This window comes from Aotus nancymaae, unplaced genomic scaffold (assembly GCF_030222135.1).
Source record: "Aotus nancymaae isolate 86718 unplaced genomic scaffold, 86718_ANA_hifiasm-v0.15.2.pri h1tg000064l_1, whole genome shotgun sequence".
NCBI classification, from domain to species: Eukaryota; Metazoa; Chordata; class Mammalia; order Primates; family Aotidae; genus Aotus; species Aotus nancymaae.
The window spans coordinates 3184759-3199009 of record NW_026988479.1 but is presented as its reverse complement, the minus strand read 5'-3'; the positions used below and the strand labels follow the sequence as shown (position 1 = coordinate 3199009).

Below are 14251 nucleotides of genomic sequence, written 5' to 3'. Positions count from 1 at the left end.
GGGTGGCCGCTGTTTGGTTCTAACCAAAGATTGCCATGCCAGAATTCAGTCCCACTGTCAGAAGGTAGTCGGGGGAGGGAGACCATTAAAGAGAATAGCTAAAGGATGCTGGGCTTTATACCTAAGTGATGGGATAATCAGTGCAGCAAAATACCACGGCACACGTTTACTTATGTAACAAACCTGTACATCCTGCACATGTGCCCCTGAACTCAAAATAAAAGTTGAAGGAAAAAAAAAAAAAGAATTCGGCCCAGAATTGCCACATTATCTACTTTTCCAAGGAAGCTGGAAATCTTGTTTGCAATGTGAAATCTCTTGATTGTTATGTGGTTGAAACTATTGCAGAGTATCTAACATATAGCTTGGGCAAATACTTTAAGGAACAAGTAAAACACTTTGGTTGGCTGGATTTAGCCTGTGGGCTAATTTGTAGCCCTGTTAACATCATTTCTAGTCCTAAAATCTTATATATCTCTTACTTTTCTCAGCTGTAGATCTTATGTTACCACACTGGCGACTCCAGGCACCTGGAAACAATGCAAGTAGTAACTTGGAGAAGGTAGTTACTGAGCATTCCTTTATAGATTCAGATTCTCACTGATTTCCAAATGGGCTATCCTGAGAAGGTATTCAGTAGAGTCTAGCTGTGGAAACTTACAATACCCATTCTAATTTAACATGTCATGGCTAATAACTATATTTATACAAATGAGTTAGAATTAGATAGGACTAAAGTATCTGAGCAATCAGATTGCCTATGATTCATTAAGTCTATCCTGTAAGTAGTAGGGCCTGTATTTCCATGTCATATACACCTGCAGTGAGATAGGTAAATAGGACAAATAAACATTTCAGCTTTGTCTTACTCTTTTATAAACCGTAAAGGCTTTAGGAATTTTCCTTTATCTGTTTGCTATAATTCATTCAGTCTTTAAAGGTTTGGATTCTTTTTCTCCAAAGTTAAGTCAGTTTTAATTTGGCATAAAGTTTTTTTTCTTTAATTGCAGCTTTTATTTTAGATACAGGCGGTCTGTCTTAAATGTTAGATAAATTAATGCAATATTGCTGAATTTTAAAAAATAGGTCATTATATAACTTATAAAACCTAGTTTGGTATACATATATGCAACATTGACACCCCATCCCCAAATATACTTAAGTGTGAAAGATTCAGTTCAGAAAGGTTCCTTGGGCTGTATTTATAAGTGTTTATTACATTTCTGCCCTTTGTGTTAAACTATCCTTTGTCATGTTGATGTTCTGGAAAAGTTAGTAAGTTCCAGTCGGCAGTTTATACAAGACTGACTCATTTGATATTTCCAGATTATCAAAAGCCTACGTGTTTATAGAGGAATGTAATAACTCCTCCCTTCACCCCCTTTTTGGAAGAGGTCTGCTGATTGGGGATCTCTAAAGGTATATTGAGAACACACTTGGATTGTAGTGGGTATCCTTTTTCTGGCACTAATCCCAGGACTATGGGCAATAAGACCTAGCATTGGTTGATTCTCTACGTGTCAGATGCTTTATATGTGCTTTGCTCCTAATCTCACAACCACCCTGCAAAGTAGCAGGGTGATATTTTGATTCTCATATTAAAGTTGAGGAAATCGAGGCTCAGAGATAGTAAGGGACTTGTCTGAGTGACTGAGCTGGGATCTGGTCCTAATTCTGTATAGTTCCAAATATATATTCTGTTCATTACTTCCTGGTGCATGTCAGTGTAGCTGGGAGGAGAGAGGGTTGTCTGGACCCCAGTATTTTCATCTGTAAAACATGGGATTGGACAAGATGATCACTAAGGTCTGCTTGACTTCTAACAGCCTATACTGATATTTTAAGGCTTTCTGCTATGGAGACTATGACTCATTCTTAGGCGAAACCCCCTTTGGATGTTTTCAGATACCTCTGATCCTGGCTGAGATTTTCAAACAGGATGTTGACAGATATACTTAATATTAATCTTGTCTCCCGTGGTATTGGATTACTGCCAATTCTGTGTCACTTGAGACAATGGAGAGCATTATTTTCTCTGTTCTCTCATTTTCATACAAACTTACTCTATACTGTTTCTCCTCCTAACCCTGAGCTATGTGTTTCTATTTAACCAGGCTGGTGAATTTAAAAATAAAATATTTACTTGCACATTTGGCCAACTATAATTCAGATCTCAGAATACTTTATTTAAATCCGTAATTATCCAATTTCTCTCTAGAACTATGCCACATCTTCATAAAACTGGACAACCATGAGAAAAAATGATGTCAAAAGACTGCACTGCCAGTTGCCAAGGGAACTATTAGAGCTTATAAAGATAAAAATTAAAACTCCCCGAACATCACCTACATACCTGAAATATACATACGTGCTTCTGATTGTAATGGAAACATATTTTGAGTTCACACAGATTTTGTAAAGGCATTTGGAATCCACACTACATCTCAACTAATGTCAGCATCTTAGATACTCAACCAGTTTCTCCATACATTTAGAAATATCCACATCTGTGTTTTTCTGTTGTGCTAGTTCCATCCAGGAGTTAATCTTTCTCATGAAAACAGAATTACATGGTAACAAAACAAAACAACAAAAAATAGCGCCTTACTTATCTCAGGATTGTCTACCTTTTTTGAAATCGTATGTTTCTATGATGTTTAGTATCTAATTTTAGGGCTTTCTCCACTGCTTCAAGCATATGATAGCATCAGATCATTTACAACTTAATTATGACATAAGCATTTTAATCTTCAAATAATGATTATTGCCACCAACATTCTTTATAGCCTCTTGGCTTCTTATAGGCTTAGTAATTTGCACAACATCTTTCATTTCCATTCTTGTTCATAGTACTCTGCTAAAAACCCAAAGTTTTCTGCCAGTCTTTATGCAAGGCAATGATACTGGGTACTGTGGGAGGACACAAATATGCTGAAGATGTGATACATACCTTCAAAGAGCTTGTGGCCCAATGGGAAGAAATGGAGAAAAATTGTTAGATAAGCCAAAAGGTAGCAAATGGTATACATAAGAGCACTGTTGGTTGAATGCCATCATCAAGATGGAGTGGATAAAACCGGAATGTGGTAGATTAAACAGCAAATGGGAGGGAGGTGAAGAGTGAAGATAGTGTGTGGAGATAATCTTGTCAAAATGTTGACCTTATTCTAAGGTAAGAGTGGGACACAGAGACTGAGAAGTGAGGCATCAAAGGAAGTTTTTGCACAGATGTGAAATACCAACATGTTCCTATGAAGATAGTAATGAGCTAGTAAAGAGGAGTGTATGATGCGTGCATGAGATAAGGCAAATACATACATCACTGGAAAGGTGAGAATGACGGGTGTGGAGCACTAGGTGGAAGGAGAGACCTTGAATGGAAGGAGGGACCCTTTTTCCACTCTAAGGAAAAGCAATCAAGAGAATACAAGTGAAGAAGCAAGAATTTAGATTTGGTAGCAGAAGGATAAGAATCCCCCATGGATGGCTTGTGTACTCTCAATGAGTCATAAGTAAGGTCATTTTCTGCCAGGTGCAGTGGCACATACCTGTAATTCCAGCACTTTGGGAGGCCGAGGCAGGTGGATCACCTAAGGTCAGGAATCCAAGACCAGCCTGGCCAACATGGTAAAACCCCGTCTCTACTAAAAAATAAAAAATTAGCTGGGCGCAATGGCAGGCGCCTGTAATCCCAGCTACCCCAGAGGCTGAGACAAGGAGAACTGCTTGAACCGAGAGGTGGAGGTTGCAGTGAGCTGAGATTGTGCCACTGCACTCCAGTTTGGGTGACAGAGCAAGAGTCTGTTTCAAACAAACATACAAACAAACAAGTAAGGTCATTTTTCTGGGTGTACATATAGGGGATGAGGAGAGAAGTTTGAAGATAAATGTGAGGGTACAGAATAGTGAGAAAGCAATCTACGGGGAGAAATTCATGGCTGCTTTGCTGAGCAAAATTAAATGCTCATCTGAGATCTATAACCGTGCAAACAAAGTTAAACTAACAGGTAGCAGTGGAGAACAGAGATAGATAGCTTCCACCTGATGTTTTGTTGGACAAATGATGGAAATAGGGAATATGAGTATAAGAAAGAAAGTTTTAAGAAATAAATCTAGAAATAAATGTTGAGGCTAGTTCGTAGAAGGCCCTGAATGTCAGGCTGAAATATATAAATTTTATTTCACAGGCAATGGGAAGCCATGGAAGAATTTTTGACTATAAAAATGATGTTCCCAAAACCGTCTTCCTATGTAATTAACCTGCCTTAAGTGTAAAGCACTGAGTTGGTTAAATAAAAAAAATTATGAGACTATCTGTGCAGGACCAGAGATTAGATAATGAAGCTCTACATGTCTAGATGAAGGTAAGCTACAGGGAACTTGAGCCAGACCACTGAAGGTTAAATTCCTAAGCCATTTTCTTTTTTGAGACAGGATCTTTCACTCTCACTCTGTTGGCCAGGCTGGAGTGCAGTGGCATCTCAAAAGACCAATCTTAGGTTTTACAATAGTGATGCTTATCCACAGGAACAACTGGGGAAGTCACAAAATCACATCTCACTAAAGCCTCGATCACCCAGCTCAAGTGATCCTCCCACCTCAGCCTCCTGAATAGCTGAAACTACAAGCAGACACCACCACATCTAGTTTTTTTTTTTTCTTGTAGAAATGGGGTCTCACTATGTTACCTAGTCTGGTCTCAAACCCTTGGGCTCAAGCCATCCTCCAGCTTGGCCTCCCACAATGCTGGGATTACAGGTGTGAGCCACTGTGTGTGGCCAAGAGATCTTGGTATCTGTGAGAACCAGATCAGTTTTGTGGGAACATCAGACCACATAGGAGACAATGCTAAGGACTGAACCAGGGCAGGATATTACCTAAAACAGCTGGAAGCAAATATTCATCAAGGGGCTTATCGATTAATTAAGGAATGCAGTGAGAACCAGAAAAATTACCTTGAATATTGGATCAAAAAAAAATTATAAAACTGTTGACCAGTGGCATGGCCAGAGGAGGTCAGGAAGAGTTCAGAAAGGGGTGTGCAGAATGGACAGGTTCAAAGTGGCTGAAGGAATAGGCATACCAGTACAGGGGGCAGGTGTTGGTCCAGGGTACTGGCCAGGGTAGGGAGGCCAGTCAATTTAAAGAATACAATAGAAGGAGGCTGAGGCAGGAGAATTGCCTGAACCCAGGAGGTGGAGGTTGCGGTGAGCCGAGATCACGCCATCCATTGCACTCCAGCCTGGGTAACAAGAGCGAAACTCTGTCTCAAAAAAAAAAAAAAAAAAAAAAAAAGAATACAATAGAAAGGACTTTTGAATTAATGTTCAGTTCAGTTTTACAGGATTGGCCAATTTAGTGACAAAGCTCTGATTTTGACACTGAGCTTTAGATTATAAGCCCTCTAAATACACGTGCCATCTATATGAGTTGAGATAGTGAAATGAAAAGTCATAACATAACACAGTTAGAGATAAGTCAAAATCGGTCTAACATTGTGGTCACCTGATGGGTTCTTTCTGCCCACTGCACAAAGCCAATTCACTGAGATTATGGTATTTCAGTAAAGAAAGAGTTTCATTAGTGCTAGGTTAGCCACACAGAAGAGTTAGTACTCAAATCAGTCTCTCCAAGAACTCAAGAGGCTAGGGTTTTTATGGATAATTTTGTAGGCACCGGGCTAGAGAATGTATGCTGCTGGTTGGTTGGGGGTGAAATCAAACAGGTGTGGAAAGTGGTCCTTGTGTGCTGAGTCTGCCTCTAGTTGGGGGGTCTTAGTACCAGCTGAGTCATGAGTCATGGATCCAGGTGGGATCAGTTGGTTGCCGGAATGCAAAAGTCTGAAAAACATCTCAAGAGACCAATTATAGTTTTTTTTAATAGTGACGTTATCTACAGGGGCAACTGGGATAGTCACAAGTCTTGTGACTTTAAGTCCCATGACTTCTGAGCAGAAAGGGATTATAGAAAGGCAGGTCCCATCCATAATCCTAATCTTGTGGTCTTTCATTAGTCTTAAAAAGATGGTTTCAGTCCTTGAATGAGGACACGATCAGTTCTAGGGAGGGGCTATTATCATCTTTACTTTCAAGTTAAACCAGGGGTGTCCAATCTTTTGGCTTCCCTGGGGCACACTGGAAGAATTGTCTTGGGCCACCCATAAAATACACTAACATTAACAATAGCAGATTAGCTAAAGAAAAAAAAAGGAAATTGCAAAAAAACCCTCATAGTTTTAAGAAAGTTTATGAATTTTTGTTGGGCCACATTCAAAGCCATCCTGGGCCACTGCATGCAGCCTGCGGGCCACGGGTTAGACAAACTTGAGTTAAACTGTACAGTAAATTCCTCCCATTATTAGCTTGGCCTACACCCAGGAATGAGCAAGAATGTTCAGCCTATGAGGCTAAAAGCAAGATGGAGTCAACTATGCTAGATTTCTCTGGCTGTCATAATCTTTGCAAAAGCAGTTTCAATCTTTCAAACCAATCTCAGGATTTGATAATCTTCTTAAACCTGGGAGCCAGCAGCTGTCTAGGGCTCCTGTGAATATCACTGGCAATATGAAAGTACAATCTGTTCACTGGTATATCTGCCACTCAGGTCCCTTTACATGTTTTCATTTCATAAGCAAATTCTCTGTCACTTCACAATTAATAAACATATTAAGCAACAGTACACAAAGACACAATTCCATTAAGATTTATTCAATATCCATCTATCCAACATTTTATGACCATCCAGGGTCAGGCACTGAGATGGGCCATGAATACAAAGAGAAATAAGACATCATCTTCCTTTGTCTTCAAGAAACCTACAGTAAATTGATAAAAAATGAAAAGCAAAAAGATAGTGATAATAATTCTGATTGTCATATGCACAAGGTTTATGGGTGTATAACTCATGGAAAGGCCAGGAAAAGGGTGGGAGGTGGTAGTGGTGATGAAGACAGTCACAAAAGACTTCCTTTAAGAAAGATCTGAAGACAAAGTAGATGGGGTGGGAGTAAGGCTTAGGGCAATCTAGAAAGAGGAAATAATGTGAGGCCTGCAGGTACCGAGCAGAGTGATGCCGGTAGTGGCTGGAGCTACCACTATCACTTTTCTTTTTTTCTTTTTTTGTGATGGAGTTTCACTCTTGTTGCCCAGGCTGAAGTGCAATGGTGCTATCTCAGCTCACTGCAGCCTCCACCTCCTAAGTCCAAGTGATTCTCTTGCCTTAGCCTCCCAGGTAGCTGAGATTACAGGCATGCACCACCATGCCTGGCTAATTTTGTATTTTTAGTAGAGATGGGGTTTCACCATGTTGGTCAGGCTGGTCTCAAGCACCTGGCCTTTGGTGATCCGCCCACCTTGGCCTCCCAAAATCTGGGGATTACGGAGGTAAGCCACTGCATTCAGCCTCACATTTCAATTAGGTTTGGATTTTGCTCATTTCACGTGGATTTTAATTCTCTAGTATATTTATTTATTTTGTTTTCCCCTTCCTTGATTTGAAGTTCAGTCAAGATTTTTTTCACTCTTGCTTAATTTTCATAAGCACATAATTTTCAAAGAGTGTTTACTATAAGGGATTCACGTAATAAATCCAGAAGTAATACAAATAAAATTTAACCAAGACAGAAATATATATGTTGGCTGGGTGTGGTGGCTCACGCCTGTAATACCAGCATTTTCGGAGGCCAAGGTGGGCAGATCACCTGAGACCAACAGTTCGAGACCAGCCTGGCCAACGTGGTGAAACCCTGTCTCTACTAAAAATACCAAAATTAGCATGGCATGGTGGCAGGCACCTGTAATCCCAGCCACTGAGGAGGCTGAGGCAGGAGAATCACTTGAACCTGGGAGGCAGAGGTTGCAGTGAGCTGAGGTGGTGCACTCCAGCCTGGGGACAGTGCAAAATTCTGTCTCAAAAAAAAAAAAGAAAAAGAAAAAAGAAAAAAATACATGTGAAATTAGTCATTTAAAAGAAATAAGAATATTTACTTATTTATTGCCTTAGATTAACTAAAAGGAAAGGTGATATAATTGAGGTGATAGAAAACTTGGTAGATTTATCAGTTTTCTTCAGGAACATTTTCAAAGGATGGAAGCTTTCTTATATAATATAAATAAAAGTATTCAACAGCATGTGCTCATGGGAAAGATAAAAAGAAAACCTCAAACCAGCTTTCATTCCCATAAGCATTTATTCTGAAATGAATTATTAGCATCTTGGTACTGCTTTATTGATGAAAAAATTAAGGTAATTTATTTTGTTTGCCATTATTTCCACATATGTATCTTTGTTTAGAACCCACAGCTTCTGTTAAATAAATTACCTCCCTTTGGCTTCAGATCAAAAACAACCTCAAAAGAAGGTCATCTTTTCTGAAATTCAATTATTGACTCTCTCTTGGGACTTATAAGGAAAAGTTATGGCTATGATAAAGAAAAGATTAGCCCCTTGTATCTGGAAATTTTGTTTATAGCATCGAGCTAGATGGATTATATAAGGTCTGATTTAAATACTTTCTCTTCTTCTGCTACAATGAATAAAATGAAGCACTGATTCTCACATTCAGAATAGTCAGCTGTATATTTTCCTCAGTTTCTTTGACAATCTCAGATTCGTGGATTTAAGTACATTCTACTAAAAGTTAGTATACTCAGTAATAACTTTTGCTTCTATGACCACATGACACTTAGTGGCTAACATCGATAAATGAGAACAGTTAAATAAACATGGCATTTCCATTCTCTCATGCAATCCTATTTGAATTAGAAGTATAGTGATAATAGATCTGGTATTCTGGAGCATGGCTCTGATTTCAAATATCTTTGACTATGAATGGCAATTTATATGTCAGAACTTATGTCAAGTGATATCCTGACTTTTAGTTCTAATAATATGATCACTATAGATATATAAGGTATTAAAATTTGAAAATTAAAAAGATGTATTTTAAAGGAGTTCTCATGTTAAAAGCTTGTTAATCTTCAAAAATAGTAAATAAAAATTGTGAATTAATTAATGTTATACATAATTTAAAATGAAAATGAATGGTGTCTGGTGTGGCATACCTTACAAAAATGAAATAAAAGTATATTGAAAATTAACTACTTTTTGTCAGAAATTTTCCAGAGGTTTTGACACTCATCCAATGTTACAAAAACCTATTTACTCTGAAGAGCCATCAGAATTGTTACTCTGGTCAGCCGGGATAAAGGGACTGGAAGGCATTGTTTATCAAATAGGTTGATGTATTGTGAGTCAGTTTAGAGGATAACATATTTCCCTGAATTCAGAATCCTATTACAGACAGCTTAGTGTGATAAAAAAAATTTTGCCATCCTGTTGCCTTAAAAATTTGGAATTTTTTTTTCTTTTTTTGAGACAGAATCTCACTTTGTCACCCAGGCTGGAGTGCAGCGGCGCGATGTCAGCTCACTGCAACCTCCACCTCCTGGGTTCTTTCTTTTTTTTTTTTTTTGTCAGATATCTTGCTCTTAAAGAAACCTCTGCCTCCTGGGTTCAAGTGATCCTTGTGCCTCAGCCTCCTGAGTAGCTGGGATTACAGGCATGCACCACCACAGCCAGCTAAATTTTGTATTTTTTGGTAGCGACGGGGTTTCCCCATGTTGACTAGGCTGGTCTCAAACTCTCGACCTCAAGTGATCCACCTGCCGTGGCCTCCCAAAGTGCTGGGATTACAGGCATGAGCCATCGCACCTGGCTTTTTTAAGAGTTAAGATAATAAAGATTATAACATAGAAATTCTATGGAGCTAAGTTTTATCCCTTTGATCTGTCTTGTAAGTACTTGTTCTGCCTTTGAGGACTGGTAACAATTCTTGTTTTCTTTCATTCCTGAAGAATACATGTATTTATCTTGCCATCTCTCTTTGCATTCTTTCATTTCCTTGGCCTCAGCAATCTACCTTTTTGAGTTACAATCAATCAATTTACAGTTGACCCTTGAACAATACAGGGGTTAAGGTTGCTGGCCTCCTGCATAGTTAAAAATTCACACAGAACTTTTGACTCCCTCAAAACTTAACTAATAGCCTGCTGTTGGCTAGTCACTTTACTGATAACATACAGTTGGTTAACACAAATGTTATGTGTTATATGTATTATATACTGTGTTCTTATAAACAGTAAACTAGAGAAAAGAAAATGTTATTCAGAAAATTATGAGGAAGAGAAAACATATTTAGTATCCATTAGGTAGGAAAATGGATCCAAGATCTACATCCTCAGCATCTTCGAGTTGAGCAGACTGAAGAGGAGGAGGAAGAGGATGGGTTGGTCTTGTCATCTCAGGAGTGGCAGAGGCAGAAAGAAATCTGGGTATAAGTGGACCAGCACAATTCAAATCTATGTTGTTCAAGGGTCAACTGTGTAATAATACAAGTTCAGTCTGTGGCTGAGGGCCCCTCCTTCCTTTGTTTGTCAAGTTCTATTCAAAGTTCTCTAGAATAGGAACGAGGCTCCTTCCTTATTCACCAGGAAAGCCATGGAAAAAAGTAGCCCCTGGAACATGTCTTGACCATCTTTATGGAGCAGATGCTCTATCTGTGTACCCAGATTGGGATGACAGCTTGGCATGGCAGGACTTCCAGGTCTTAGTGGAAAACTGGGGAGTCAGGGGGCATTTATAGCCACAGTTTCTGGGATGAAGGAAAGCACCTGCAGATGAGCAGTAACATTTTCAGTCTTGCCAGACCTATTTCTTATGCTTGTCTGAGTTAATAATACACTTTTCTGGGATCCAATTGCATACTAGGCAACTAAAGAACAATTAATGTTGTTCCTCTTACATTTTTCTTTTTAATTATATGTTCTTTGGCAAATATCAAATTGTGGCTTTATTTGATGGAGGAATTTAGAGGCATAGTAGGGTAATCTGGTCCAAGCCAGTGTATCTTTAGAATACCATACTAAATTGCCATATGCACATAGATTAGCATAATGCACATAGAGGCGTATGTCTAATATACATATTAGATACCTATAACACTATCCCACTGGCCAGAAATAAATCCTGTGCCTTCAAACAGAAGTATCCTGCTTGTCCAGCAGGATTTGGTTTTGTGCATCTGAAATTTTCTAAATTTGATTTGATGAGCTCAAGCTCCCTAAAAGTATCTACTCTTTTCTCCAAATTTATTCATACGACCAATGTAGCTAATCTCTATCCTTAACCTCCAATTAGGAAACACTGAGTTACTAAATAGAATAATAGTGAGGTTTCTCGGGCGCTACGGGAGGGAACACGATTCATCTTTTCCACTTTGTCAATAAGAGGTTTATACCAGGGACAGCTGCTCCACTATTGACAGCTGGCTGACAATCGTTTGCGATCCCAAAGTCTCCAATTCAGCTTATGTTGACAAATTGATGTCCATCTGCTGATGTTTGACAAAGGAGTGCCCAAGACTGTTCTGCAAATATCCTGGAAGGAAGTGTCTTCCTCCCCAGCTCCAGTCTGAGCTATTTAGCAGCATTCCCAAACAGTACAAGCCCGTCAGGTAATCAGAGCTGTCTCTGTAGTTAAGTAGGAAACCTTTGAAACTGATCAAGCTCCAGTTCTCTTGTGCCTTGTCTGACATTTAGCTAGTGCCTGCCCTTCATCCAGCCTCTCTGGATAGAGAGGCAAGAAGACTTTTTTTAAAAAAACAAACAAACAGAAAGTACCGTTCCTAAGGGATGGACAGAAGGAAGGGAACACCATTTCCTGATAATAGTATAATTCCAAAATTAGTCTTATAAACAAAGGAGGGAGGAGACCTTGACATCATTGAATTCCCACAGCTGGTGTAGTTAGAAAACACTGGACCCCAACCAAAAATTTCACAGTAGATCTTTTTGCCTTTTGTTAATTACAAAATAAATGGATTTCCAGACCGCAGGCAAAGGAAGGACCTAAATAGGCAGTGTAAAAATGATAGGGAGAAAAAAGAAGAGAAATCTTGTACGTTCCTGACAAATAAAACAGGGAAAGGTTCTCTTCTCCAAGTTTATAAGGTTTAACTAAAACAGAGGGCACAGTGACAGCTGCGTTTTTGTCTTCCCTCCAGAAAGTTTCTCCATCTTCTTTTATCTGATAACACTCCCTAGCCCTTGACCTCTGCCACGTGACTCAAGTGTAGTCCAGGACAATATCCCATTGCCTTGGCTGCAGTAATTGAGCTACAGAGTAAGAAAGTGATACAAGCAGGGGCAATCAAATTCCTTCTCTGAGATTCCTTTGTAGACTGTGAGAAGGAAGCTCTGTTACCTGGAGTTGGGTGTGAATTAATGTTCTTTGACTGCAAGTACTATAAGCCAGTGCCGACTACCTAAGGAAAAAGAATTTATGGTAATGGCATAAAATAGCTGTCTTTCTTTCTTTTTTTTTTCTTTGAGGCAGAGTTTCTCTTTGTCGCCCAGGCTGGAGTACAGTGGCGCGATCTTGGCTCACTGCAACCTCTGCCTCTCAAGTAGCTGGGACTACAGGAGTCTGCCACCATGCCGGTTTTTGTATTTTTCAGTAGAGACACGGTTTCACCATATTAGTCAGGCTGGACTCGAACTCCTGACCTCAGGTGATCCACCTGCCTCGGTCTCCCAAAGTGCTGGGATTACAGGGATGAACCACTGCGCCAGCCAGTTCTCAGTATTTAAGGAAAACCTTATCAACCAGACCTCATAAAGGCAACCTTAGGGACATAGGTCCCAAAAACAAATACACAGTTTCCTCAGGGGTCAGGCACCAATCTCCAAGGATGCATCAGCTCTACTTTTCTGCCCTCCTTTCCTCAAATCAGCTCAAGATTCTAGTTCCTAGAAAAGAGCAAGTGTGATTGGCTCAACTATCACAATCCTTTCCCTGGGACAAGTGGAAAAGTGACAGCTTGACTGACAGTCCCATAAGACTAGGGAGAATGGGAGAGGGGTACTTACTTGCTCAAAGGGAAATCATGCCTCTGCTACCGAAAGAAGGGGGAAGTGGTTCTGAGCAGAAACAATAAATGTTCACTGTAGACTGTTAAGCCTGGGCAGCCAAGGGACCTTTTCCCTTTCTGTGCCTGCAATACTCCACGTGGGGTCAATAGGCAAGGAATGGGCAAGGAAGAGGTCTAGAAACCCTGCGGTTCAGCCTCCTTACCAGCCTGAGGGGCTCACACATCCCTTTCCTGCTTAAACTTTTGGTTTCTGTCACTTGCAAACAACTTGTAAGTCTGTGGGACTTACTCCTCTGATCAATGCTTAGTTTTTACCTCAGTGCTGTTTAAGTCTATAAAATGACATTTTGAAAATTATAATCACATTAAGTTTGTACATACTGAATTAGGCCACAGCCTCCAGCTGGAAGAAGTAGCATTTCTTGGGATTTTTTGTACATACAATAAATCTCTAAGCTCTGCAGGGACTCCTGAAACAGATGCTTATTCTTGCGGGAACTTCTGAAATCAGGAAGAAGACTTGGTTTGGGGGTATAGTGGCTCTATTTCAGGAAAATACTTTCAGCGGACAAAGGAAGAGACAACTAACAGGCAATCTCTGAATGAGATCTAGAGATCAAAAAGTTAAATAAGAGCTATTTCTATGAGATGAATATTTAAACTCCTTAGGAATTTGTCATATTTAGAAAGTACACCTTTAGTTGATCAATCCTATGCTCTCTTATTTTTTTCCTGCTGTTAATTCCTGGTGTGTATTGGTCCAAATGTAAAACATCCCACCTTGGAGTAGCTTCTGTAACTGAAAATTCAGTGGTAGTGCTGTAAAAGTAAATTCCTTCCCGTAAATGGTGGGATAATGATTCCTGTCTGGGAGACATCTCTACCTTTTGTTTTCATTAAGTACTTGTCATTTTCTGTCAAGGCCACAGCAACCTTGACACAGTAGAGAGTAGGGAGCAGAGAGTGCAAAAGCATGCTTGCGCTTTTGACTGCGTATTGGACTGAGCTCCATGCAGTCTGATGATGGTGAGCAGTGGTTTTTGACGAAGTCCCAGCAGCTGAAACAGCGAAATTCCAGGACCAGACTATTTTTTAGAAAACCATAGGTAGACTGGTAAAATAAATATCTGTGTTCAGTGGAGAAAGAAGGTTACCTGTAGAACTCTTGGTCAAATAGTTGGTTGCTAGTCTGGGGAATAACAGCTTTGAAAGAGTTAGGCTGGGAGGAATTAAAAGAGGAAAAGGTGGCATTGTCCAACAGACCTACACACAAGTGGACAACTATTCAAGCCTAGTTTATTCCAATAAATATTAAGATGACCT

At 39.7% G+C, this 14251-nt stretch overlaps 1 protein-coding gene across 1 annotated transcript in view; it reads right to left on the bottom strand.

The window, feature by feature from the left end:
* Positions 1–14251, bottom strand: part of CCDC192 (coiled-coil domain containing 192) — a 211684-nt gene that overhangs the window by 42851 nt on the left and 154582 nt on the right. The gene's annotated exons all lie outside the window — the stretch shown is intronic.